Here is a 25,592-nt window from a genome sequence, read left to right as displayed (position 1 = left end):
TTGTTTTTCAATAATAATAATCAAAATGAAACTAATCTGTATAGATTTTGCAAATTAAGTTATTGAAGGTAAAATGACACAAAATGGACATTTTAATCACAATAATTAGAAACTCAAAGTCACCAGACTATAAAATACTTACATATTTTGCTTTCATGACAACAAGGTGAAGATAGTTTCATTGCTTACTTGCCCCAATACCCCGTTTTCTACAAACGTCATTGTTAGACTTGACTGCCTTTCTTATGCCATTATAGGCCTTCAGTCTTTTTCAATACATTTGAATTCTGAGAAACTATATTGGCAAACTTAAATAAGTCCTGAGAAGTACAGAAGTATGTAGAGAAGTGTCTGATAAAGCCATTGCTGCAAATGTATTAAAATACCTCCACAGAGGACATACTAGACTTTAGAAAGTAACTTGAGGCTTTTAGCTCCTTGTATGTTAATATCCCATCAGTTTCACATTGCTTATATACAACATACTTGTTTTGTAAATTTGCACATAGTAGAGTGCCACATGTGCATTATGATTCTCAAGCACTTGGCATCTAGATCACTGGTAGGTCACCATGCTCAGGATCATAAACCTGTCTTCGGAAGGCGACACTGTTGTAACAAAATAAAAAGAAATTTACTTTCAAACTAATTTGGGATCATAGTTGGGCTGATCATGGGATTTGAAGATTAAATGAGTTTTCCTTGTCTTTTAAAAGTATTTTTTACATTGGAGAAGTTAGCTTCAATGTAAGAGGCTTTGCAATTTGCTTTGTGTCCCTAAAATATATCTTATAAATATTGTCTCTTCATTTTTCTTCAAAACACTTTTGAATCCCATTGATGTTTTCAAGAGCATTGTGTACATTGAATCTTGGTTCCTGTAACTCTTTGTTAATAATATTAATTTTACTTAATATACTATAACAAATGTATTCACTCATATTATTCTTAATATTCAATAAAGATGTAAGTTGTAGATTTTAGCCAAAAGTATACCTTCAAAATGTATTTGCTCAGCAAATAAATTTTAGTTATGTATGTATATGTATGCATGTTTGAGCATAAATAAGAGGTATAACTTTGGCTAAAATCTAGAACTTATATCTTTATTGAATATTAAGAACCTCTAAAACAAAATTGCTGACAGCAATGGAATTTCCATGAGATGAAGGCACTAATTTGACTTTCCCAATGTGTATTCAATAATATTTTTAATTTATGTTTGGTAAATGTGTTTTCAACACATTTTTCAGTGAGGTTGAAAACAGTGGTATAATTTTGGGATAGCACAAAAAGTGTCAGTGGTATCAAAATATTTGTTTTCCTGCACTGTTTCCTACAAAGTTTAAAGAAGGCACAGAACCTGATGCGAGGTGTCAGGGTTCGAAATGAGTGAAGAGGGTGTCCCTCTGTCAGGGCAGCCTGGTATGGGGCCTCTGAGATGGTTGTCCCCACGGGGTGGAGTTGGGAGCAGCAGCCCAGTGCCAGGAGTCAGAGTGCCTGCTGAGGGGAAGCTTGGCAGGGTGTCGGAGGCATAGCAGGGTGAGGAAGGTACCAACACGGATAGAGGCAATGCAGGGCAGAGAACCTGAGCCTGTGAGGGTAAAGAAGGCATCGGCAGGGTAGATGCAAGACTGGGTACATACAGGCGAACTGGTCAAATTATGTAAGCATCTAGAGAGAATGGGAACCAGGTTAATCAGGTTTGGAGAAGGTCATTACAAATATGGAAAGAGGGAATAAATTAGAATTAACCTGTATATTGGATTGACATAGAAAGTAATAGCACAAACTCAAGTTCAAAATATATATATCGATAGATATAAAAATAAATATGGATGTATGTATGCTCAAACACATACATGTATACATATGTAAATACATGCATGTATATATTTAGCAATATGCATTAAATTGCCTGAGATCAGTGGCATCCCAATAGCAATGAGTATTTCTAGGGCCCAGGTATTGGCTTCTAAGTTCCATTTTCCATTAAAGGGAACCAGGGGAATAACTGATTCCCGGGCTGGATAGGAAAATACAAGATAAACTCGGAACACCTTGTAGTGCCAAAGTGCTCAAAGAATGATGAGGGCTTGTCAAAAGAACACCAAAATCAACATAAATGGGACTCCCGAAGGTCGAACTGGGGATAACACAAGTATCGAAATAAAGATGGTAGGGCCGGGTGTGGTGGCTCACACCTGTAATCCCAGCACTTTGGGAGGCCAAGTTGGGTGGATCACCTGAGGTTGGGAGTTCAAGACCAGCCTGACCAACATGGAGAAACCCCATCTCTACTAAAAATACAAAAAATTAACCAGGCATGGTGGTGCATGCCTGTAATCCCAGTTACTCAGGAGGCTGAGGCAGGAGAATCGCTTGAACCTGAAAGATGGAGGTTGCGGTGAGTTGAGATCACGCCATTGCACTCCTGCCTGGGTGACAACAGCGAAATTCCATCTCAAAAAACAAACAAACAAACAAAATTTTAACAGATTATAACCCATAAAAAAACAGGAAAACATAAGTCCATATAAAGAGAAATTAATAAATGGGAAGTTGGGTTAGGAATTGGATATTTACGTAGTGTTAAAGTACCACCCCACAAAATATTTCTGAATTTTCAAAGGGAAAATAACTGTAACTGCAGTAGAGAAGACCTGCTCATGCTACCTTAATCAAATGATCAAATTACACCAACAGGGCATGGTGGTGCACACCTGTAGTCACAGCTACTTGGGGGCTGAGGCAGGAGAATCGCTTGAGCCAGGAGTTTGAGATTGTATTGTGGTATGACCGCACCTGTGACCAGCCACTGCACTGGGCAACAGAGCAAGACCTTGTCTTCAAAGAAATTTAAAAATAACACATTTTTAAGGTGGAAAAGAAATGTCACAGAAAACAAATTACATCATCAGTACTGGGACAAATTCAAATCCTATGTCACCTCTGACAAGGCACTGAGAACACGGCATCAGTTCTGTGCTATTCCTCCCAAAGACGAAGAACCTGGGTCTAATCATGAGGAAACGGCAGATAAATCCAAAGCAAGAACATTCTAGAACATAAGTGTCCTGTGCTCTTCATAAGTGCCAAGGTTATGAGGGTCAGGAAACAACCGAGGAAGTGTTCCAGACTGAAGGAGACTAAGAGATCAACAACCACATGCCACACATGACCAGTTATCAAGCAATCAACAGAATATGTGTGGGGCTGTGGATTAAACACTAGTAACCCATCCATGTAAACATCCAGGTTTCGATGTTTGTGCTGTGATTCTGTGGGAGAATATCCCCATTTGTAGGAAATACACACAAAAGTCTTCAGGGGTGATGGAGCATCCAAGTTATCAATGAACTCTCAAATGGTTCAGGGACAATAAGAATCTTCATTGTCTGAGTTTTGACTGTTTAAAAATAAAAAAGCTGCTGGACAAGGTGGCTCACACCTGTAATCCAAGCACTTTGGAAGGCAGAGGCGGGAGGCTCACTTGAGGGCAGGAGTTCGAGGCCAGCCGGGCCAACATGGTGAAACCCTGTCTTCACTAAAAATACAAAAATTAGCTGGGCGTGGTGGCTCGTGCCTGTAATCCAAGCTACTTGGGAGGCTGAGGCATGAGAATCGCTTGAACCCAGGAGGCAGAGGTTGCAGTGAGCCAAGATCGCACCACTGCACTCCAGCATGGGTGACAAAGTGAGACTTTGTCTTGAAATAATAATAATAATAATAATAATAATAATAATAATAATGTACAAGGGAAGGAGTATAGACTGTCCCAAAATATTTTTAAGTACCTTCATTTAATCTACTGTGTTTTCCATGCATATTTGTAGCTTAGCTGTATTCCTGGCTCAAATCATTTTTTACTAGAGTCAGTCTTCATAGGTGTTTTGTAGTATTTCAACTTAGAATGTAAAATTTTAAAGTAATACATATGTAATAAGTATGTAATTTATATAGCAATAAAATTTCCATATCATTGAAAGTAATTGCCATAATATAATTAGCAGACCATTTTGTAGTAATTTCTCACAGGTCTGTGTAATACTTTGTGGCTTATTAATGATAAATGAATATTAGCTATTAAAACTGTATTTGAGCTCTTTTTTATTCCACATATAAGTTAGATCATGAAATATTTTTCTTTCTGTATCTGGTTTATTTCACTTAGCATAATGTCCTCCAGGTCCATCCATGTTGTGGCAAATGGCAGGATTTCCTTCTTTTTTTAAGGCTGAATAATATTCCACTGTGTGTGTATGTCTCTGTGTATATATATACATACATACACACACACACATATATATACACACATACACATATATGCAATATGTATATCACATTTTCTTTACCCATTTGTCCATAGATGGGCATTTAGGTTGTATCCATGTCTTGACTATTGTGAATAATGCTGTAATGAACATAGGAGTGCAGTCATCTTTACGAGGTGGTGATTTCATCTTTTTGGGGTTTATACACAGAAGAGGGATTGCTGGGTCATATGGTGGTTCTATCTTTAATTTCTTTAGGAACCTCCATACTGTTTTCCATAATGATTGTACCAATCTACATTTCCACCAACAGTGTACTGGGGTTCTCTTTTCTCCACGCCCTTACCAGCATGTATTATCTCTTGTCTTTTTGATAATAGCCATCCTTGCAGGTGTGAGATGATATCTCATACGGTTTTAATTTACATTTCCATTATGATTAGTGATGTAGTGTACATTTTCATATACCTGTTGGCTATTTTTGTGTCTCTTTTAGAGAAATGTCTGTTTAGATCCTTTGCCCATTTTTTAATTGGGCTTTTTTGTTTTCCTACTACTGAGTTGTAAGAGTTGTTTTAATAAATTTTGGTTATTAACCCTTTATTAGATATGTGGTTTGCAATTATGTTTTCCCAGTCTATCGTTTGCCTTTTCATTTTGTTGATTATTTCCTTTTTTGTGCAGAAGCTTTTTAGTTTGATGTAGTCCATTTATTTATATTAGCTTTTGTAGCCTAAGCTTTTGGTGTGATACCCCAAAAATTATTGCCAAGGCCAATGTCAAGAAGTTTTTTCCCTCTATTTCCCTGTATAAGTTTCATGATTTTAGGTCTTACATTTAGGACTTTTTTCCATTTAGAGTTGATATTTGTGTATGGTGTAAAATAAGGTTCCAATTTCATTCTTTTGCATGTGGAAATCCAGTTTTCCCAGTACCATTTATTGAAGTGACTATCTGTTCCCTATTGTGTCCTTTGGTGTCTTTGTCAAAAATTAGTGGACCATGTATGTTTGGATTTATTTCCGGGCTTTCTATTCTGTTCCATTGGTCTATGTTTCTGTTTATGCCAGTACCATACTGTTCTGATTACTATAGCTTTACAATATACTGTAATTTTAAATCAGAAAGTGTGATGCCTCTAACTTTGTCTTTCTTTCTCAGTATTGCTTTGGCTATTCAGGGTTTTTTGTGGTTTTATATGGATTTTAGGATTCTGTGTTTTATTTCTGTGAATAATGCAATTGGAATTTTGATAGAGATTGCATGAAATCTGTATATAGATTTGGGTAAATGGGCACTTCAGCAATGTTAATTCTTTCCATCCATGAAGATGAGATATATTTCCATTTATTTGTGTCTCCTTTAATTTTTTTCATCAATTTTTATAGTTGTTAGTGTACAAAGCTTTCACCTTCTTGGTTAAATTTATTCCTAGGTTTTTTATGCTATTTTAAATTTGAATTTTTTATTGATTTCTTTTTCAGCTAGGTTGTTCTTTGTATATAGAAATGATACTGATTTTAGTATATTGATTTTGTATTCTACAACTTCACTAAACTCATTTATTAGTTCTAACAGGTTTTCTGTAGAGTCTTTGGTTTTTTCTACATATAGAATCATGCCATCTTCAAGTGGAGGTAATTCTACTTCCTTTTAAACTTAGAATGGCTTTCATTTATTTTGCTTGTCTGATTGCTCTCACCAGCACTTCAAGTACCATATTGAATAGAAGTGGTGGGAGTGGGCATCCCTGCCTCTTTCCAGATCTTAGTGGAAAAATTTTGGTTGTTTCCCCTTGATTATGATGTTGGCTGAGGGTTTTTCATAAACAGTTCTTACCATATTGAGAAACTTTCCTTTTATACCTAAATTGTTCAGTGTTTTTAATCAAGGAAGAACCCTGAACTTTGTCAAATGTTTTTTTCTGCATCAGTTGAGATGAGTATGTGGTTTTTATCTTTCATTCTATTAATGTGATATACCACAATGGTGTTTTATTTTTAATTTTAAGATATCATCAGTACATGAATCAGAAAAGCAGTTCTTTGTCTAGAAGCAGCTTATTTTAGAAATTGTTTGAGCAAAAAGGTCTTTCATTTATCCAACTTGACTTTTATTACACAAAGCAAAACACCACACAGGCACCTCCCACCTAGCATTAGTTAATGCATTCTTGAAAGTCAAAAGCAACAACATAATAGTCTTTCCTCCATTATTTTAAAAGGGCAAATTTATCACACAGAATATGTCAACAGAAATGTATATGTCAATATCTAACCAACTTATAAGACAAACAAAAACAACGAAATGCCTATACGTTAGTGACAAACTCTAAAGGAATATAAAATGTTTAAAACATTGCTTCTCGATCACAAAACAATTAATACACTGTTAAACAACATTTGCTCTATATTCAACAGCAGGTGAAGTTTGCATGCATCGTTATATTAGCATTACAGCACAGCAAATAACATATAGCAATAAATGGTTTTCCTAGGGAAAATGCAAATGAAGATTACAATAAATTAAGAATATTACCTGTAATGTTACCTGCCAAGTAAGGTAGACACCTGGAACTGACAAAACTTGAGAAGCTACTGCTGCAGATGTCCCTGGATCCTGGTAAATCTTCAAAGGAGTTGGTGACACATCAGGATGAAAAAATTCCCCAGGGGATCTCGTTTACACTGAGAGCTTATGGGCAGACATTTCATTGTAGGGTATTATCAAGGCATGAGGCCATTCTTAAAGGCAAGACGTTCCATCCTATGGCTTCATATTAAGAATAGGGATAGCATTGCTTATACTATCTTAAACCAGTGATGTTCAGGGGACGATGTGATGCTCTTCCAGGTCTTCACTTTAATCTTCTTCAAACTCAGTGATCAATAATCCCTCACTATATATTTTTTAAAGAACTCTTTGACATCTTCTCACTACCTCTTCCAAGGTATCTGCTTTTGCAGGCATCACAGCTTTCCTGGGCATCCACCGGCTCTTCAGGGTCTTTGAAATCAGCCACAAATTGCAGGGCTAATTTTTTTCATAATCCCATGTTGTTTGTAGAAAGACTCTTCGCTATGGCTTCTCAATGATAGTGGAGGTTTCATCTGCAATCTGGGCCAGGACTGGGAATTAATTTTCATATAAACATCAGCTAAAATTTTTGTATTGAGAAATATGTACATTCTATAAAAGTTGGGCTTAAAAAAATACAACAGTCTACTATGAACCCCATACTACTGTGGAAAGAAGCACTTTATCTCTGCCTTTCAGAAAATTTTTATAACACACTGACTGAATTTTTAAAAAGAAGGCAGTTTTATGCTACCCACCCAAGAAAAATGCCATAATAAGCAATAAATTGCCCATCATTGGAGTCAACAAATTAGTAATTTTTTAAAAATTTTCAAAATAACAAAGATATCTGTAATATTAAGTTTATCTTCTTAGTTGCGGAGCCTTGTGCAGTGCACAATATGAACAATTTTACATGGCAGCCAGTGATCAGATTCGTACATCGATTCTTGGCATTCCATTCAAAGACAGCCTTGCACACGGTAGCTGCTCAATAAGATGCTGACAGTCTGGCAGGATGGTGACTTCAAAGCCCACTTCCCTATTTCAGGCATCTTCCTAGTCCACTTCAATAATTCATTGGCATGTGCTATAGTCTGAATGTGTCCCCAAAATTCGTGTGATGGAGATGTAATTCCCAATTTAATAGTGTTCAGAAGTGTGGCCTTTTGGGGGGTGTTTACAACATAAAGGCAGAGCCTTTGTGCTCCTCTTGTGCACTTCTGCCATGCAAGACCCAGTGTTCCTCTCCTCTGGAGGATTCAGCTGTCAAGACACCATTTTGGGAGGAGGTACCAAGTCCTCACCAAACACTGAACCTCCCAGTACCTTGATCTCAAATTTCCCAGCTGCCAGAACTGTGAGAAATAAATTTCTGTTCTTTATAATTTATTCAGTCTCAGGTACTGTGTTATATAGCACGCTTAAATTTTTTTATAATCAGAAAATCCTGCAGAAATCTAAATCCATTTTCTCTTTCTTTCCCACAGAAAAAGTCCCATACAACATTCTTCTTCTCTCCATCAGGAAGTAGATTATGTCGAATTCTAAAACTCTGCTGCTTTTGATCACTATAACTCTTTGTTTTTCTCCCTACCTTAAGCCCTCTGGATGGTAAAGAGTTCTCTAACACTCATCCTGCTAGCATGTGCTATGATTCCACTTTCTCCTCCCCAAACAGTCAAGTTATGTGTTTCCCCTAAAGGTTGGTTTCGCAGTTTTGTTTGTTAACCTGGAAGGAGCCCTCAAACATTTACTTTGATTTGTGGAGCACTAATGACTACAAGAATTATGTGATTAGACTGATTTTAAGTGACATACATTTTTGAAGTTTTGGTTCGTTGAGTCTGGGATGAGAGGTTTGGGCCCTAGAGTCGTAGCTTCCAGACACTGATGGAACTGAATTCTAGATCAGGGGACCACGAACAACTGCTCTCTGTCTCCTCTAATCATCATGAAGAAATTTCTTTTTTAAAAAAAATCTCTATTTTCTCACTTTAGAAATAAATCCTGGGGTTTAGCGGTAAAAATCAAAGAGCCATATTTCTCTTTCAGAAAGTGTCCTGCAAAGCAAGGCTTGAAAGATAGCTCAGTGAGGTGTGGGAAGAAAATATTAGAAGTTTCGAATTAATTTAGAAGTTATATAGAAGTTTATTTAATTTTCATGTCACCCTTTTAAATGTTTATCTTTTACATACCATTTATAATGCACACAATAATTTAGTACAATCGTGTAAGCAAACAATTTATAAATAAATATTAAATATACATTTTTATATATATATATATACTTACATTGGTGGTATGTTCTCAATAAAAATTGCTTTTTGTAAAGAGAGTTACATAATAAAAAATGTTTGGAGATCACTACAATATGGACCCCAAGTCTCGTTTCCCTCCATCCACAATGTGAGTTGTTAGCATGCCTTTACCACTATATCCGCTCCCTAAAATATGCCCTCTACAGCATTTGGCTATCATTCCCATCCGAGGCAGTCACTGCAGGCTGTGCTGAGATTACCTTGAGGAAAGGGGTGGACCAGGTGACTTTGCTATCTCACCTCTGCCTCCATCAGCAGTTCCACATATTGAAAGGCCAGTGTCACCCAGTGTTTGCAAACACAGGCACTGGAATCGGAATGGGCAGAGATTCCAGCTGCCCTCTTAATAGCTCCAGGCCCTTGGGAGAGTTGTGTGACTTCTCACCAAGGCTTAGTGCTCGTCCATAACACGAAGATGAAAATAATGCATCCCCAGTGAGCTGTCCTAAGGATGATGAGATAATGCCAGTGGGAGCTCAGCAGCTTTCAATAAGCAGAGTTGTTCTTAACAGTAGCGATTGAGATTACAGCTATTATTCCTCATAATAATGGAACCCATGACTCCAGATGACTTTAAAGCAGTCTCTTTGCCTGGATACTCAAGATTAACCTGCTTTAAAATGATTCCGCTCTGCTGTGAAGAATGATTCAGCCAGCTGCCAGTGGATTTCTTTGGAACCCTTTCTGAACGTTTGGGATTCTCCCTGGAGAAACTTTCTCAAGGAAGACAAAATGAAGTTATACTTTCTCTTCAAAGGAAATGGCAAAATGGTTAATTTTGCCAATTAATAGTGTGTTGGGCATAGAAGGTGCTCAACAAGTATCATTTATTTGATAAATCATGGATTTTGAATGAAGCCTATCTCTTATATCTAAAAGTAACATAAATAGTAACAAAAATAAGAAAGGTACACTGGTGGCCAATGACATGTAGTTAACCTTATCCCTGCTCTATGAAGCCAAGAGCTTAATTAGATTTGAACGATTGAGTAGAATATGATTAAGAACAAACACCAACGACGTGCCCAAATGCTCAGTTTCTCTTCCTGTTAATTTTCTGCTAGAACAAAACAAAAGCCCCAGGGAGGTTTATGTTGCTACTGAACATAAGGGGGCCAAATCCCACACTAGGGAGCCTTGAGAGTTGTTTTGATTGTGGGTATGTGGAGTTATATGGAAGCGCAAAGGATGGCTCACCATATGTTTGCAAATATATCTCAGTCCATCTACTAAGGTGCACAAGAAATATAATTTTAGTTTTCTGAAATGTGTTTAAATTTCTGTTTCAAATGCAATTTTGCCTATTATTATGGGGTGCATTGTGTCCCCCAAAAAATTATATGTTGAAGTCCTAACCCCTAAGACCTCAGAATCTGACTGTATTGGGAGATAGAATCATTAAGGAAGCAAGGCAATTAAAACAGGGTTATTAGGGTGGGCACTAATCCAGTATGGCCTGTCTTTATAAGAAGAGGTAGTTAAGACGCAGATACACACAGAACTATGACCATGTGAAGACACAGGGAGAAGACAGTGCTCTGCAGGTCAAGAGAGGCCTCAGAAGAAATCAACCCGGAGGCTGGGTATGGTGGTTCGCACCTGTAATCCTAGCACTTTGGGAGGCCGAGGCGGGCGGATCACCTGAGGTCAGGAGTTTGAGACCAATCTGGCCAACATGGCGAAACCCTGTCTCTACTAAAAATACAAAGATTAGCCAGGCATGGAGGTGGGCACCTGTAATCCCAGCTACTCGGGAGCTGAGGCAGGAGAATCATTTGAATTTGGGAGGCAGAGGTTACAGTGAGCTGAGATTGTGCCACTGCACTCCAGCCTGGGCAACAGAGCCAGACTCCATCAAAAACAAGGAAGGAAGGAAGGAAGGAAGGAAGGAAGGAAGGAAGGAAGGAAGGAAGGAAGGAAGGAAGGAAGGAAGGAAGGAAGGAAGGAAGGAAGGAAAGAGAGAAAAGGAAGAGAGAAAGGAAGAGAGAAAGGGAGGAAGGGAGAAAGGGAGGAAGGGAGGGAGAAATCAACCCAGCCAATACCTTGATTTTGGACTTCCAGATTCCAGAACTCTGAGCAACACAGTCTGTAAGACTCTGCTATGGCAGCCCTGGTATACTAATACACCTATGTTTCAGAAATGGTCTCTTTCACATTGAGGGTCCTTCCCTTTGCCCTAAGGTTTTATTTCATTTGGGGGGTTGGTGTGGCGCTACTGTGTCAGGGCAGGAGGCAGGGAAGGAGATCATGGGCATTTGCCCCACAGGGTCATCCAGTTATGGCACAGTTGTTCCTAGGTCTGGCTATAGAATTTGCAACCTCAGTGCAAAAGGAAAATATAGGACCCTTTGATCAAAAAGCATGAAGAAAGCACTGTTAAAGACACTAAAATAGAAAGCATTTTTCTTTCTTCTGGGGTCTCTCTCTTGGCTTGCCATGGTGTTTTTATTTCCTATTTAATGCTGCCCTAAGTAAAGAAAAATTTGAAACTTTAATCATCAGCATGAATTTTACCATTTATCTTTAGAGACTGCAGTGCTAGCTTTGAATCACTCATATGTGGACCCACCAGAATGACACAACTCAATCTCACAACTAGTATAGGCATATGGATTTTGTTCTTCACAGAAGGGTGGAAATCCTGCACAAAATGAACTCAACTGCTTTTATTTCGCTTCTTGATGCACACACATTCTACCAACACTCCTACCCCTGGCTAACTGATGAATAAGGAAGGGCTGCAAAGACAAGGAACTATGGGTTGCCCTATCTGTTCCTTTCCTTCTATGTCACCATTCTCAGCGTAAGTGATTGGCTGAGCCTGGGAAGTAACAGGAGCGTGGAAGGATATTCTGAGGTTCCTGGTTGTTCATATTTCTGAGAACACCATTGCCTTCTTTCTGCATTTGGTGCAAGTTCTGGTGTGTGGGGAGCATGTGGCCTCTGAGGGTGGCCCATGCCCTTCTTTACTGAGTGGCAGATGTCACTCACTTTGCTTGTATTCACTGCCTCCCTCACATTGTCCTGGGTAACGCTGGGCTCATGGGCACCCTGAATGCTCCGTGCAGATGAGGAGGCTAGAAGTTCAGGACACAGCCGTCATTCTACCTCCTATGCTCAGAAACATGCTCCTCTGTCCCACTAACTTTACTCACAAAACACAAGTTCAAAGATAAAATCACTGAAAATCTCAACCCATCCACCACAGAGCACAAGACCCAGCTCTAGGCCCTCCTGAAGGCAGGTCTCTGTGTCTATGGATTTCCAGTCTGAAGTCAGCCCCGCCTGTCCCTCTACTTCCTCTCCTCAGCCACCTTCAGGCTTGGAGACTAGAGTCAAAACTAAAGGAATGTGTCCAGTTGTTCTACAACTACAGTGGATGGCATGTTTTCAATACCAATTGACTGGTTGTTCTCAGCATGTTTCAACCCCCTCCCAATCCCCAGGTTTTACCTTTTTTTACTTTATTTAACTGCACAAGATATAACATTTTGTGCTCAAGGAATGAGGGAATAGAGGTTAGGGGAGAGACCAGAGAAACCTTAGTCTATTCTCAATTTTTAAGTTTCCAAAGACTCTTCAGTAAACGGAAAGGGTTGTGGCATAGACAAGAGATTTGGAAGAAAGCATGGTGATAAAAAGAAATTGTCTTGCTGGGTGCGGTAAGTCATGACTTTAGTCCCTGCTACTCTGGAGGTTGAGTTAGGATAATTGCTTGAGCCAGGAGTTCAAGTCCAGTCTGGACACAGAGCAAGATCCCCCTTCTCTATATAAAAAAAAATATAATCAGTCAAGATTGGAAAACAATTCCCAGGCAGAGGGAGCATGGAGATTTGGCGGGAAATCCAGAGAAGGCAGCCATCAGAGGTTTCCCTGGAAGTAGGCCTTAATCAAATCCCTAAATCCCAGTGCTGAGCCTTGGGAATTAATGAGATTAGTCAAAGATCATTTTATATATACCACAAAACCACAGTTGTATGAGAACAGTTATAACTGTGAAAGATAGAAATTATATTTAAGATAAAAGCATATTTTAAATATATCAAATGATATATTTAATCATAACAAATGATAAAGCCAGAATAGAGAGAAAATTCTTGAATACTTGTATGGTCAGTTAATAATTACCCTCTAGAGTGTCTACATCCTAATCCCTGGAACCTGTGAATATGACCTTACATGGCAAAAGGAACTTTGTGGACATGATTAAGAATCTTGAGATGGGGGATTATCCTGGATTATCCTCATGGGCGATAAATATGATAATAGAATCCTTGTAAAAAGGAGACAGAGGAACATTTGACTACAGAAGGGGAGTCAATGATGTGGTGAGGGAGCAGATATTGAGTGATGCTCTTTAAAGATGGAGGAAGGGGCCACAAGCCAAGGAATGCAGGTGGCCACCAGGAGCTGGAAACAGCAAGGAAATGGATTCTCCCCTAGAGTCTCCAGATGGAACCAGCCCTGCAGACACCTTGATGTTAGTGTAGGGAACCTGATCTGGGACTGCTGACCTCCAGAACTGTAAGCGAGGTGACAATGATGAAACAGAGTAGCTTTGTTCTCCATTCTCAGGTTTACCTTTAGTTCACTCTTGCTTTGATCCTTGGGAAGTCTCTGGAACAAACAGATTTAGGAGTGCATATATCTTTATATTTCTTTCTTCCTTTTTTTTTTTTTTTTTTTTGAGACAGAGTCTCACTCTGTCAACTGGACTGGAGTGCAGTGGCACAATCTCAGCTCCCTGCAACCTCTGCCTCCCAGGTTCCACTGATTCTCCTGCCTCAGCCTCCCGAGAAGCTGGGATTATACGTACATGCCACCACGCCCAGCTACTTTTTTGTATGTTTAGTAGAGATGGGGTTTCCCCATATTGGCTAGGCTGGTCTCAAACTCCTGACCTCAAGTGATCCACCCACCTCAGCCTCCCAGAGTGCTGGGATTATAGGCATGAGCCACCGCGCCTGGCTCAATCTTTATATTTCAACACTGATTTATGTTGGTGGAGCAGAGACTTGGGCCTAGGAGTAGGGGGTGGCTGGAAAAGGAGGAGGCCAGAGCTATCCAATCTTTCGAAGATCCCACAGTCTACATTTTTTCAAGTTTCTCTTAATGTCACCTGTCTCTGCCCAAAAAGGGGATACTTTAGATGACTTAAGTGGCCTGGAGAATAAACCTGCTTCACCATCTCTTGCAGGCCTGGATGAGTGACCTGAAAGGTGAATGCTATTTGTGCTGAGGTAGAAAAGCTCTGTATGCTTCATGAACAATTCTGCATTGGCAGAATCTTATACAGTAGTGTAAGGTTGGTCTTTCAACAGGGGCTGGGCCATTTTGTGAGTCTCTGCAAACACCTGCTCCTCTTCAACAGCTCCAGAGGGCAGTGCTGCATCTTGAGATAAACGTAAATAAGTATATTAGATTTCTTTATGTATGTATGTATCTTTATATCTATATCTACATATATAAATATAAAAATGAATATTATTTGGAATACTGATTCGCCCTCTATTTTGTCAAGATAACATTGTTCCCAACTTCATGACGTCAATGTAACATTCTCGTTTTTTTTTTCTTTTCTGAGACAGAGTGTTGTTCTGTTATTCAGGCTGGAGTGGTGCCATCGTAGCTTAGTGCAACCTTGACCCTCCGGGCTCAAGTGATCCTCCTGCCTCAATTTTCCAAGTACCTGGGACTGCAGGTGCCACCCTACCTGGCTTTGTTTTCTCTTCTTTTTGTAGAGGAAGGGTCTCAAACTCCCAGGTCCAAGCATTTCTCCTGTCTTGGCCTTCCAAAGTGCTGGTGCGAGCCACTACATCCAGCCACATTCTCTTAATTAACCCTCACAACACCCCTACCCTTTAGATGTTACAATTAAGGTTCAGTGAGGTCCAGTCACTTGCCTAAGGTCATACACCCAGTATGTGGCCTCCAGCTTTGGTTAAGCAGCCCCAGTGGCACTGGGGGATTTGGCTGGTTCTCTTTGACCAGGAAGACAAAGCCGGAGGATGAAGGCAGAGGCAGACACACTGGAGTGGAGTTGCTGGGGGGAGTCTGAATTGGTCTTCTTGGGCTAAACGAAGGTTCCTTAGAAAGAGTCCTATCACCCAGAGGAGGAGGCATCCCACTGGTCCAGAGTGGGCAGGAATCTAAGAGCAGAACTCTCCAAATTGTGGATTGGGGGTGGGCCTCCTGGGAAATGCTTGGCCAGTAGGGAGCACTGCCTTCTCCATTCTGCAAATGTTGTAGGCTCCCTCCCACCTGATAGCTTTCTGCCCACTTGTCATTCTTCCCCTTAAACAGGGTTCTCAGGAAAAGGCCTGACACGTGCATCCAAACAGCAGAAATTCTGCAAATGGCATGCCGCATTGACCTATGCCCAGAGCTTTTGATTATTATGAGGGCACAAGTAACCTTAAGAGAAATTAATACATTTTGAGCACCAGCAAAATGACTCCAAGAGTAATGTAAGGGCTGGCTATCATTATTGGACCAGAAATACTTCTGGGAGTTGCTCTTAACATCCCCCCTTCATTCTTCCTTCTCATCTGCAAGTGAATGCTATGATGTTTAGGTTTCCTGAAGGAAACATGGTTGACAGTAAACCGTGGGTGGCCCCTGCGCTTAATTCATCCTGAACAACAATTAATACTAATGGTTTGAAGGATGGATATTTTCTTGGGCAGAGGAAAAAGCTGAAATGGAACATATGAATCAGCCCTTCTACCCTGGGTATAAATTATTAAAGCCAGCAGTTACCCCTCATGTGCAGCCACTGTGATTTAGAGATCACTGATAGTCCCTAAGTAGGAGTGGGATAGGGAGCAGGTGACAGTCAAAAAACCATAGGTAGCCTCCATTAAGAGCTCAGTTTGGAACTGGACTGCCTATGCTCTTTTCTTTTCTCTTCCTTTTTTGTGACAGGGTCTCTTCGGTTGCCCATTCTGGAGAGCAATGGCGCAATCATTGCTCACTGCAGCCCCGACCTCCTGGACTCAAGCGATCCTCCTACCTTGGTCTTCCAAAGCACTGGGATTACAGGCTTGAGCCACTTTGCCTGATCTGAGTTCTAATTCTGACTCCATTGTCTACTAGTTGAACAACATTGGAAAATTGACTTCACCTCTCTTAAGTGTAAGTGTTGTCATCTACAAAATGAGGGTCATGAGCATATTGATCTTATAGGGTTTGTTGTGAGGGTTAAACCAGATACTCCATGTAAATCATTGAGCACAGTTTCTGGTACACATAAAGCATACATAAAACTTTACTTTTTTTTTTTTTAAAGCAACATCCCACTATGTTGTCTGGGCTGGTTTTGAACTCCTGGCCTTAGGGATCTTCCTGCATTGGTCTCCCAAAGCCCTGGGATTACAGGCACAAGCCACTGCCTCTGACTAAAGATGATTATTATGTTTATGGACCTCCATTTTTTAGCCTTCAGTAAAGAACCAAATGTTGTTTCTAAAAAATACCCACTACTGGCCGGGCGCGGTGGCTCATGCCTGTAATCCCAGCACTTTGGTGGGGCAGAGGCAGGTGGATCCCCTGAGGTCAGGAGTTCAAGACTAGCCTGGCCAACGTGGTGGAAACCCCATCTCTACAAAAATACAAAAATTAGCCGAGCATGTTGGTGGGTGCCTGAAATCCCAGCTACTCGGGAGGCTGAGGCAGGCGAATTGGTTGAATCCAAGAGGCGGAAGTTGCAGCGAGCCCAGATCAAGCCACTGCACTCCAGCCTGGGCAACAGAGTAAGACTCTGTCAAAAAAAAAAAAAAAAAAGAAAGAAAGAAAGAAAAAAACCACACTACTTAGAATGTTATGAGAAAGAGGTATCTGTGTTGACCTTTTTAGAATAAAGTGAGACATCCTTTTTGTTTAAACCTTGATGAAAATGTCCTAACCTCTGTTAATTAGTGTGCTGCTTTAGTAATTAGAACAAACATTAGAGAGCAATGTTTTTCTGATAATTGTGTTGCTCATTGTAATCAGGGGCATTATTAATCCCAACATTAATGCCTATAAAAACAATTACCGAATGGTTTATCAGTAATAGAGAAATGATTGGAGGTTACACTAAATTTGATGAAATCCCTAATACGAGTGTTTCTTCTTGTGGTTCTATTCTCTTTCTCCCACCATGAGTGCAGTTGTGTTCCACCTAAGTGATGGCTCAGGTTTGCTACATGCATTTTGTAGATGTCTAGCCTTTTGATGATGATTTTGTAGGAGCCATTCTTCAGTATTCTCACAGTAAGAAACCTGAGGGATAGATGTGACTTTATACTAAGTCCACAACAATATGTCAGTTCAAACCCTAGTGCTGGTCAGGCGCGGTCGCTCACACCTGTCATCACAGCACTTTGGGAAGCTGAGGTGAGCAGATCACTTGAGGTCAGGAGTTTGAGACCAGCCTGGCAAACTTGGTGAAACCCTGTCTCTATTAAACACACACACACGCACACACACACACACATACACATTAGCTGGGCGTGGTGGCTCACGCCTGTAATCCCAGCTACTCGGGAGGCTGAGGCAGCAGAATAGCTTGAACCTGGGAGGCGGAGTTTGCAGTGAGCAGAGATCACGCCACTGCACTCCAGCCTGGGTAACAGAGCTAGAATCTGTCTCAGAAACGAAACAAAACAAAAAACAACCAACCAACCAACCAAACAAACAAACAAAAACAACCCAGTGTTGACCTTAAGTTGCATTTGTGTCATCCATGGGGTTGTGAATTCACGAGTGCTATGAAAGGCTCCCAGCTAGAAGATCCCTCTCTGCTTCTTAGAATACCTGGGATCCTACTGCTAAGCACTTTGTTCATTCGTGTTAAGCACCAACCTGCAATTTCTCCTTTACAGGCAAATGCACTTTAGGGATGGTACCTGTATCAGATCCCTTTATTTCGTTGGAGAACAAGTAGAGTGGGGTTGGTGAGTTTAAAGTAGGAAGATATAGCCTTGGGGACAGGGAATAGACACAAGACAAACTTACAAAACTGGGAAAGGGGCTTTGGAATCATCACTGGCTCACTAAATTATCCCATTTTCTAAGAATAGGAAGATCTATAATAACTTCCGAAATGTTTTTTTTTTCTTCACTCTAAATGTCTCATGATGTTTGCTTGTTGAAAAAAAAATTAATTTCAAACCCTGGGGAAAAAAAGGTAGGTTGAAACATTAATCAGAGTTATTTGTGCTGCTTTGCAGGTGTCTAGTTGCCTTAAATTACTTTGTGAAAATGTTAATTATCTAAACAACTTAAAATAGAAAAAAAAAAAATCCCATGATAAAAAGCCATTTATCCACCTCCCAACAGTTTCTTTTTTTTTTTTTTTTTTTTTTATTGAGACAAGGACTGGGTCTGTCACCCATGCTAGAAGGCTGGAGTGCAGTGGTGAAATCATGGCTCACTGCAATCTTTGTTTCTTGGGTTCGAGCCATCCTCCCACCTCAGACTGTTGAGTAGATGGGACTACAGGTATGCATCACCACGCCTGGCTTATTTTTGTTTTTTGTTTGTCTGTTTGTTTGTTTTTTGGTAGAGATGAGGTTTCACCATGTTGCCCAGGCTGGTCTCGAACTCCTGGGCTCAAGCAATCTGCCCATCTCAGCCTCCCAAAGTGCTAGGACTTCAGGCATGAACCACTGTACCTACCTCCATTTTAATGTACTTTAATTCTTCCCCAAGTCCTCACTTCCTTCCTTTGCTGGCACAGATTCCATGCCCATCATTAGGATCAATCTCTCAAACACTCCTGCTCCGTCATACATATGTGTCAAAACCCCACTTTGGCAAAACCCAATCCATTGTCAACCCTATTTCTGAGCCTGACAACTGAATGTAGTTGGAGAGAAACATAACAATGGTGGCCCATTTAACGTTAAATTCTCAACCACAAACCAAGATATGTTTCTCTCCAGTCCATTGATCCTTGAACTCTCCTAGATAACTATTTTGACTATTCCACACCTTTCCTCAAACTCCTAGCCCAGGGATCCTCAGTTCTGACTGCACTGTTAAGTCACCCAGAAACCTTATAACACACCAGTGCCCAGGTCCCACCACCAGAGAATCTAATTTCCTTGGTGTGTCCAGGTGCAGTGGCTCATGTCTATAATCCCATCACTCTGGAAGGCTGAGGCAGGTAGATCACCTGAGGTCAGGAGTTTGAGACCAGCCTGGCCAACATGGTGAAACCCTGTCTCTACTACAAATACAAAAATGAACCAGGTGTGGTGGTGGGCTCCTGTAATCCCAGCTACTTGGGAGGCTGAGGCAGGAGAATCGCTTGAACCCAGGAGGTGGTGTTTGCAGTGAACTGAGATTGTGCCTTTGTATTCCAGCCTGGGTGACAGAGTGAAACTCTGTCTCAAAAATAATAGTAATAATAATAATTTACTTGGCATGGACCAGACCCTGGATATAAGTGTGTTTTTGAAACTCCCCAGGTGATCCTAACATACAGCCAAGAATGGAAGCTAAACTCCTCGCCCTCCCTTCATCAGGTAGATCTCATGACCTGGCTTCCCACTTCACTAGAAAATCAAATCGGTAAGTAAAGAACACCACAGCAGACTTCCACTAAATCAAGGAATGTGCCTGCATGGAGTCTTTACTCCACTGCCTTCTACAAGAAGACAAACCTTCTACTTGTGCATTCCAACTCGCCACCATTCAAGCAATCAAGGATTTTGCTTTGGCAACTGTTCCCTTTCTCTCCAGCATCTCTCCTATATCCTTTCTATTGAATCGTTCCCACAATCGTTCAAACATTTGATTTTTTTTTTTAAATCCCTCCCTCTACTCATTAGCCCTGTTTGGCACCTCCCCTTTCTTCCTTCCTTTTCAGCAAAACTCCTCAAACTTTATATTGACTCAATACCCCCATTTCTTCTCCCATTCTCAGATCCACTCCAATCATAGTTTTGTCTGCTCACTGACAAACCCGGCAGTTAATTCTCAGTCCTCTTCCTATATCTCCTAGCAACATTTGACAGTTATTTGAAAGTATTCCTCCTTGAAGTACTTTCTTAGCCACCAGGACTTTACTTTGTCTCAATTCTCCAGCCTTCTCAGTCTCCTTGAGGGATTCATCTGCCTCATGTTTAGACACCATGTGCTCTGGGAATCCCCCTCAGACCCATTTCCTCCGTATTTATGCTCCGTCCCTGGTGGTTTCATCCAAGATGTATCTGGGTCCGGTGGCTCATGCCTGTAATCCCAGCACTTTGGGAGGCCAAGGTGGGTGGATCATTTGAGGTCAGGAGTTTGAGATCAGCCTGGCCAATATGGTGAAACACTGTCTTACTAAAAACACAAAACTTAGTCCGGTGTGGTGGCAGGGGCCTGTAATCCCAGCTACTTGGGAGGCTGAGGCAGGAGAACTGCTTGAACCCAGGAGGCAGAAGTTGCAGTGAGCCCAGATCAAGCCACTGCACTCCAGCCTGGGTTACAGAATGAGACTGTCTCAAAACAACAACAACAACAACAACAAAGCAAACAAGATGTATCTACCGTCTATCTGCTGATGGCACTCACAATTTTATGTCCAGCCTAGACCTGGATGAACTCCAGATTCCTGTTTTCAACTACCTGCTTTCCAGACCCACTCAGATGTGTTAAACTCTACATGTTGAAAACCAAGCTATTGTTCCTCCTCTTTAATCCTGCTGCTCTTGCAGTAGCCCATGCAAACAACAACAGCAAAGCCAAAACCATGGAGTCCTTCTCAACTCATCTCTTTCTCTCACCGTCCACATTTAATTCTTTCATAAAAGTTGTGGGTTCTACCTTCAAGACATATTCTGATCTGACTAATTCTCATCACTTCCATCACTACCAGTCTGGTCCCAAATACCCTCTTTTATGGCCTGGACTATCGCAATAGTATCTGAACTGGTCTTCCTGATTCCACTTTTCATCTGCTCCAGTGTATTTGCCTCTAAGCAGTTAAAGTGAGGCCCTTAAAATACAAGTCAGATCTTATTTCTCTGTTCGATGCTCTCCAGTGGCTTCCCATTTTACGCAAAATAAAGTACAAAATATTGCAAGATTTAACATCCAACTCTTCGATTTCATCTGCTACCACTTCCTCTCATCTCTGTCTCAACCACATCTGTCTTCTCATTGCTGACTGACCACAGCTAGTGCGCTCCTGCTTTGGGTGCTTTGCACTTGTTTCTCATCCTTGAATGAACATGGCTTGCTTCTTTAATCCATTCAAGGTTCTGCTCAAATGTCACCTTATCAGAGCAACTTCTCCCAACCAATTTATACAAGCTTGTGCACACATACACACACTCCACTACAATCACAACCACCATCAGTCTCTGTCCCTCTGCTTTTTATCTCTTGTCAACAACAGGTATATACATACTTCCTGGGTTGTTTATTTTTTGTCTCTTCTCTCCCCACCGACAATTTGAATGTAAGTGCTATAAAAACAGGGTCTTTGTTCTCTTTCTCTGATTTATTTCCAGTGCCTAGAAGGGAGCCTGGCACATAATAGAACTCAATACATATTTGTTGAATTAGTGAGTGAATGAATGAATCAATCAATCAATCAATGAAAAAGTCAGATCATCTCAATCTGAACACAAGGGAATTTTCTCTAGAGTTTCCCAGAGAATTGTCCTGTTTCCTTCTTTCTGCCTCTCTGTGTTGGCTCCTAGATAAATTTACTACATAAAAGCATTGTGAGAGAGGTTGGACCCTTAGGTCCCTGAGTAAGATATGACCCCAAATGTCACACTGTGCCATGCATATTCTCCTCTGACCTCCTCCCCAACATGTGGGCCACCGTCCAGCAGCTGCACTCTTTCTCCCCCTACCCTCTCCCAGGAGCTTCTCCTTAGCTGTAGCCCCCTCCTTTTGGGTGATGAAGGCAACGTGGGGGAGAAGCAGCAGTTCCACTGACTCCATCTCTGCCTTCTCCATCCATAGTGACCGGCAACATGTAGACTTCCCAAGCCTCATCTGGCCTGTGCAGTCTGGAGCTGGCCAGGGCACTCTCTGCCACATTAGCATTCATGTTCTTTTCTGTGTCTTGCCACAGCTTGACTATTTGCAAAATTAAGACTTGTAAAACTACCAAGGAAAAATATATACTGTATTCTATGGCTTCTAAGATGCCCTCTTCCTTTTTTTCACATTTCACATCTCTAACATCAGGAATGTCTTATAATTGGTGCTGGGCAAGTGAAAATCCCTGTGCAGTTAACAGAGTCTGAGTCTATGCCAACTTCACTTCTATTCCTAGGGCATGCCTGACCTCATATACCCCTTGGTGTGCCAGGCCACAGGCCTTCTGAGAACCACTGGAGGAAGGAAATTGAATCTAGTTATTGTATGTAAACCTTGGATTAGGTAAAACAAAACAAAACAAACAAAACACCAGCATCAAGATCTTATTTCTCTGCTCTATACTCTCCAGTGGCTCCCCATATCACTCCAAATAAAATCCAAAGTCTTGCAAGATTTAACACCCACCCAACTTCCTCTTTGATTTCATTTGCTACCACTTCTCTCTCAGCTCTGTCATCTGCCTCCTCAGTGCTGACTGACCACAGCTAGCATGCTCTTGCTTGGGGGACACACAGAATGGGAGGCCAGTAGCTTGAATAAGTTAGGAGCACTTGCATAAGAAATGCAGCATACCAAATGCTCTGAGTGACTTGGAGGAGCACATTGTGGAGAAAACCTGGGCATTGACAGCTCTGAGTTAGAAAGTAAACAAGGGTAGTGAGATTCTGAATGTGAAATTCAGAAAACTTTAACCAATTAACTTATATTTTATCTGTATGCATGCAATAAAGTGATACATAATAAAAATCTGTCCAAAAATTATTATCAAATAGCTTTTTTCAATAAGTTTAAATTATAATTAGAACAGAAAAGAAACCATTGTATCATAGTTTCCTATGGCAGCACTTTTTCCTTTTTGGTGATACATAAAGCAGTGGTTCACTGTACCATGAAAGGAGGTTTAGACTTAATGAAATATGGTGATTAGCCCTAGTTACATAAAAGCATGAACCATTGGTTTAACAAAACCTAAGGAATCTACTACACAAATGAATGGCTTTTTACTACCTTGAGCTGTTTGGGAAAACCATAAAACCAAAAGCTCAATATTAATCTAAAATTATTTAATTATATTTTATAATTAAATTATTTGGAAGACGTTTTCAAATGACTCAAAGTTAAAAGATCTCAGTGTGATATCGATTCTATAATTACTCTCAGAAATGATGCTACTAATAAAAGTTAATGATGTAGAATCAAAATGGTAATTATCAAATAGGAGGATGCCAGCCAGAGGAGAAAGTTTTTTGTTTTCCAATTGTTTTGTCCCCTCACTCCTTCTCTTACCACAGTGAGAAGCAGTCATCTGTTTTCAAAGGTTGGAATGTATTTACTTTTCTTGTTTGGAAACACTGGCTTAAACACATGTACGTCCTATAAAATACTTCACTATAAGTTGAAATATTCATCTAATTTTTATTAGACAAGTTTTGAAGTAACAATTTGATTTCTCAGTGTTTCTTTTGTGACCATATAATCCTCTCCTCAGTGTTGCATGCAGTGTGAGCTACAAGCATTTGTGAGCCTAGGAAGCACAAGGTCTCAAGGTTTCCTGGGGATTAGTACTATACAAATGCAAATTAGGGACACTGGAAGACTCTGTCCATCCTTGTCACTGCTGTTGTTTTGTTCCCTGGTTCCTTATGGGTAGCAAAGCAATTCATTGTTTTTAAAACACATACCTTAGCTGTTGACTTTTTCATTGGCTAATTGGAGAAGAAAAGAAGGAACTCTTTCCTACAGATTTTAACTCTCTGAATCCCATTCAATTATTTTTTCCATTCAACTATTTTAAATAGATAACATGAAATCTTGCAGGAGCCTCACACGATCCCTAATTGTAGAATTTGAACTTGAGCTATGGAGTCTTATTCTTCTCCTTGCATCTCCAATCTATGCTTTACTATCACCCTTTTTGATAAGTCAGATTACCTGTACCCTCTTCAACATCTTTCAGCTGGTTAGCACAGTATATAGGTATGTTGGAAACCAGATATTTTCTGTGGCTTAATTCTTCCAAGGGAGTAGAAATGCTTTGCAAGCACTTCCTCATTTTTCAGCCAATCCACATAGTAAGGAATGTTCCATGAATCTTCTCCTTTTTATATATTGTCTATTAGTCATGATCATGAATCCACGGCTGTGCAGAGCCCCTGATTTGGAAGGAGGAACCACGGGGGCTGGGGAGGGGAGCGCATGAGTGAAGGTTCCTGCTCGACCCTAGAACTGACCCCACTTGGCAAAATGGTCCTTCACCCTTTATGCATTCTTAGAAATTGCAACATGACTTCCGGTTTCATGTAACTACAATTTAGTTAATGCCCAGTAGGATTTGTAAGCCCTTCACATCTCTGAGGATTTATTTTATTTCAGAGTGAAAGTGACTTTATGGCCCATTTACCTTTAGTGTGACTTATTGCATTATTTGAAGAGGGTGGAGGGGAGCAAGAAGACAAGGCAGTCTCCCTTACGTGTATCGCCATCAACAGGATGACCACCACACATGCCTGCCCAAGGAAGAGGGGCGGATGCAACCTTTCTGTGCTATTGTTTATGAGAGCACTGAAGCCTGGGTGATCATGCAATATTTTACCAGATGAGTGTTTCAAGTGTGTGTGTGAAGGAGATGTTAAAATAGAGGTGTGAGAGTAATCAATATTTGGAAGTAATGGATATTTTGAGTTCAAAAGATGCCACACGTCAACGATGATGAGGAATGACTAGCTACTTAACTCCAGTGCTGGCACCCTTAAATTACAGGGATACTGAAGCGAGACGGAGTTAGCATCTGACCGGCGACCAGCAGTGGACCGGCGAGGCGGGCTCCTAATTAAAGCTAGATTCCCAGAAGCTGGACAGCCCCTGTATTTATGGGAGCATGCGGTGCAGCTGGCGGTGACCCCCAGGAAGCCTCGAGCAGCCGCCGCGGGAGTAGTGACCTCGGGCCCGCCGCCTACCTGGAGCGTTTCGGCGGCGCCTGGTTCAGAACCACCGGGGCGGACAGCTCCCTGGAGCCGCACGCGGACTGCTGAAGCCGACCGTGAGCGGGGTGGGTCAGCGCTCTGTCAGCGGACCCGGACCGCTGGAAGCACCCGGGGCGCCCTCCCCTCCTGTCCCCCGGTCCCGCCCTTCCCACCCCGCGCTGCGCGTGGCGGTCCCGGGCTGCGCGTCCTTGCAGGAGGAGACCGGCCCTGCAGCCGGCGGCCCTCCCCCTTCCCGCGAGCCCCAGCTGCGCGCCCCGCCCCGCCCCGCCCCGCCGAGGAGGGTGGGGGCGTTCCCCGCGCCGGGCCCGCCCAGCTCCCCCGCGGCCGTTCGGGCTCGGCTCCCCATT

The 25,592-nt window shown here is 41.2% G+C and overlaps 1 long non-coding RNA gene across 1 annotated transcript; it reads right to left on the bottom strand.

Annotated features, from left to right (window-relative positions):
* Positions 1-6,365: 6,365 nt before the first annotated feature.
* On the bottom strand, positions 6,366-25,383 carry LOC103230732 (uncharacterized). Its single transcript, XR_005236192.2, has 2 exons — positions 25,219-25,383; positions 6,366-7,402 (listed from the first exon to the last, which is right to left on the bottom strand). It is a non-coding gene; the product is annotated as an uncharacterized lncRNA (long non-coding RNA).
* Between the last annotated feature and the right edge of the window lie 209 nt (positions 25,384-25,592).

Source organism: Chlorocebus sabaeus, chromosome 25, assembly GCF_047675955.1.
Source record: "Chlorocebus sabaeus isolate Y175 chromosome 25, mChlSab1.0.hap1, whole genome shotgun sequence".
Taxonomy (NCBI): domain Eukaryota; kingdom Metazoa; phylum Chordata; class Mammalia; order Primates; family Cercopithecidae; genus Chlorocebus; species Chlorocebus sabaeus.
This window is presented reverse-complemented; position numbering and strand designations above follow the sequence as displayed.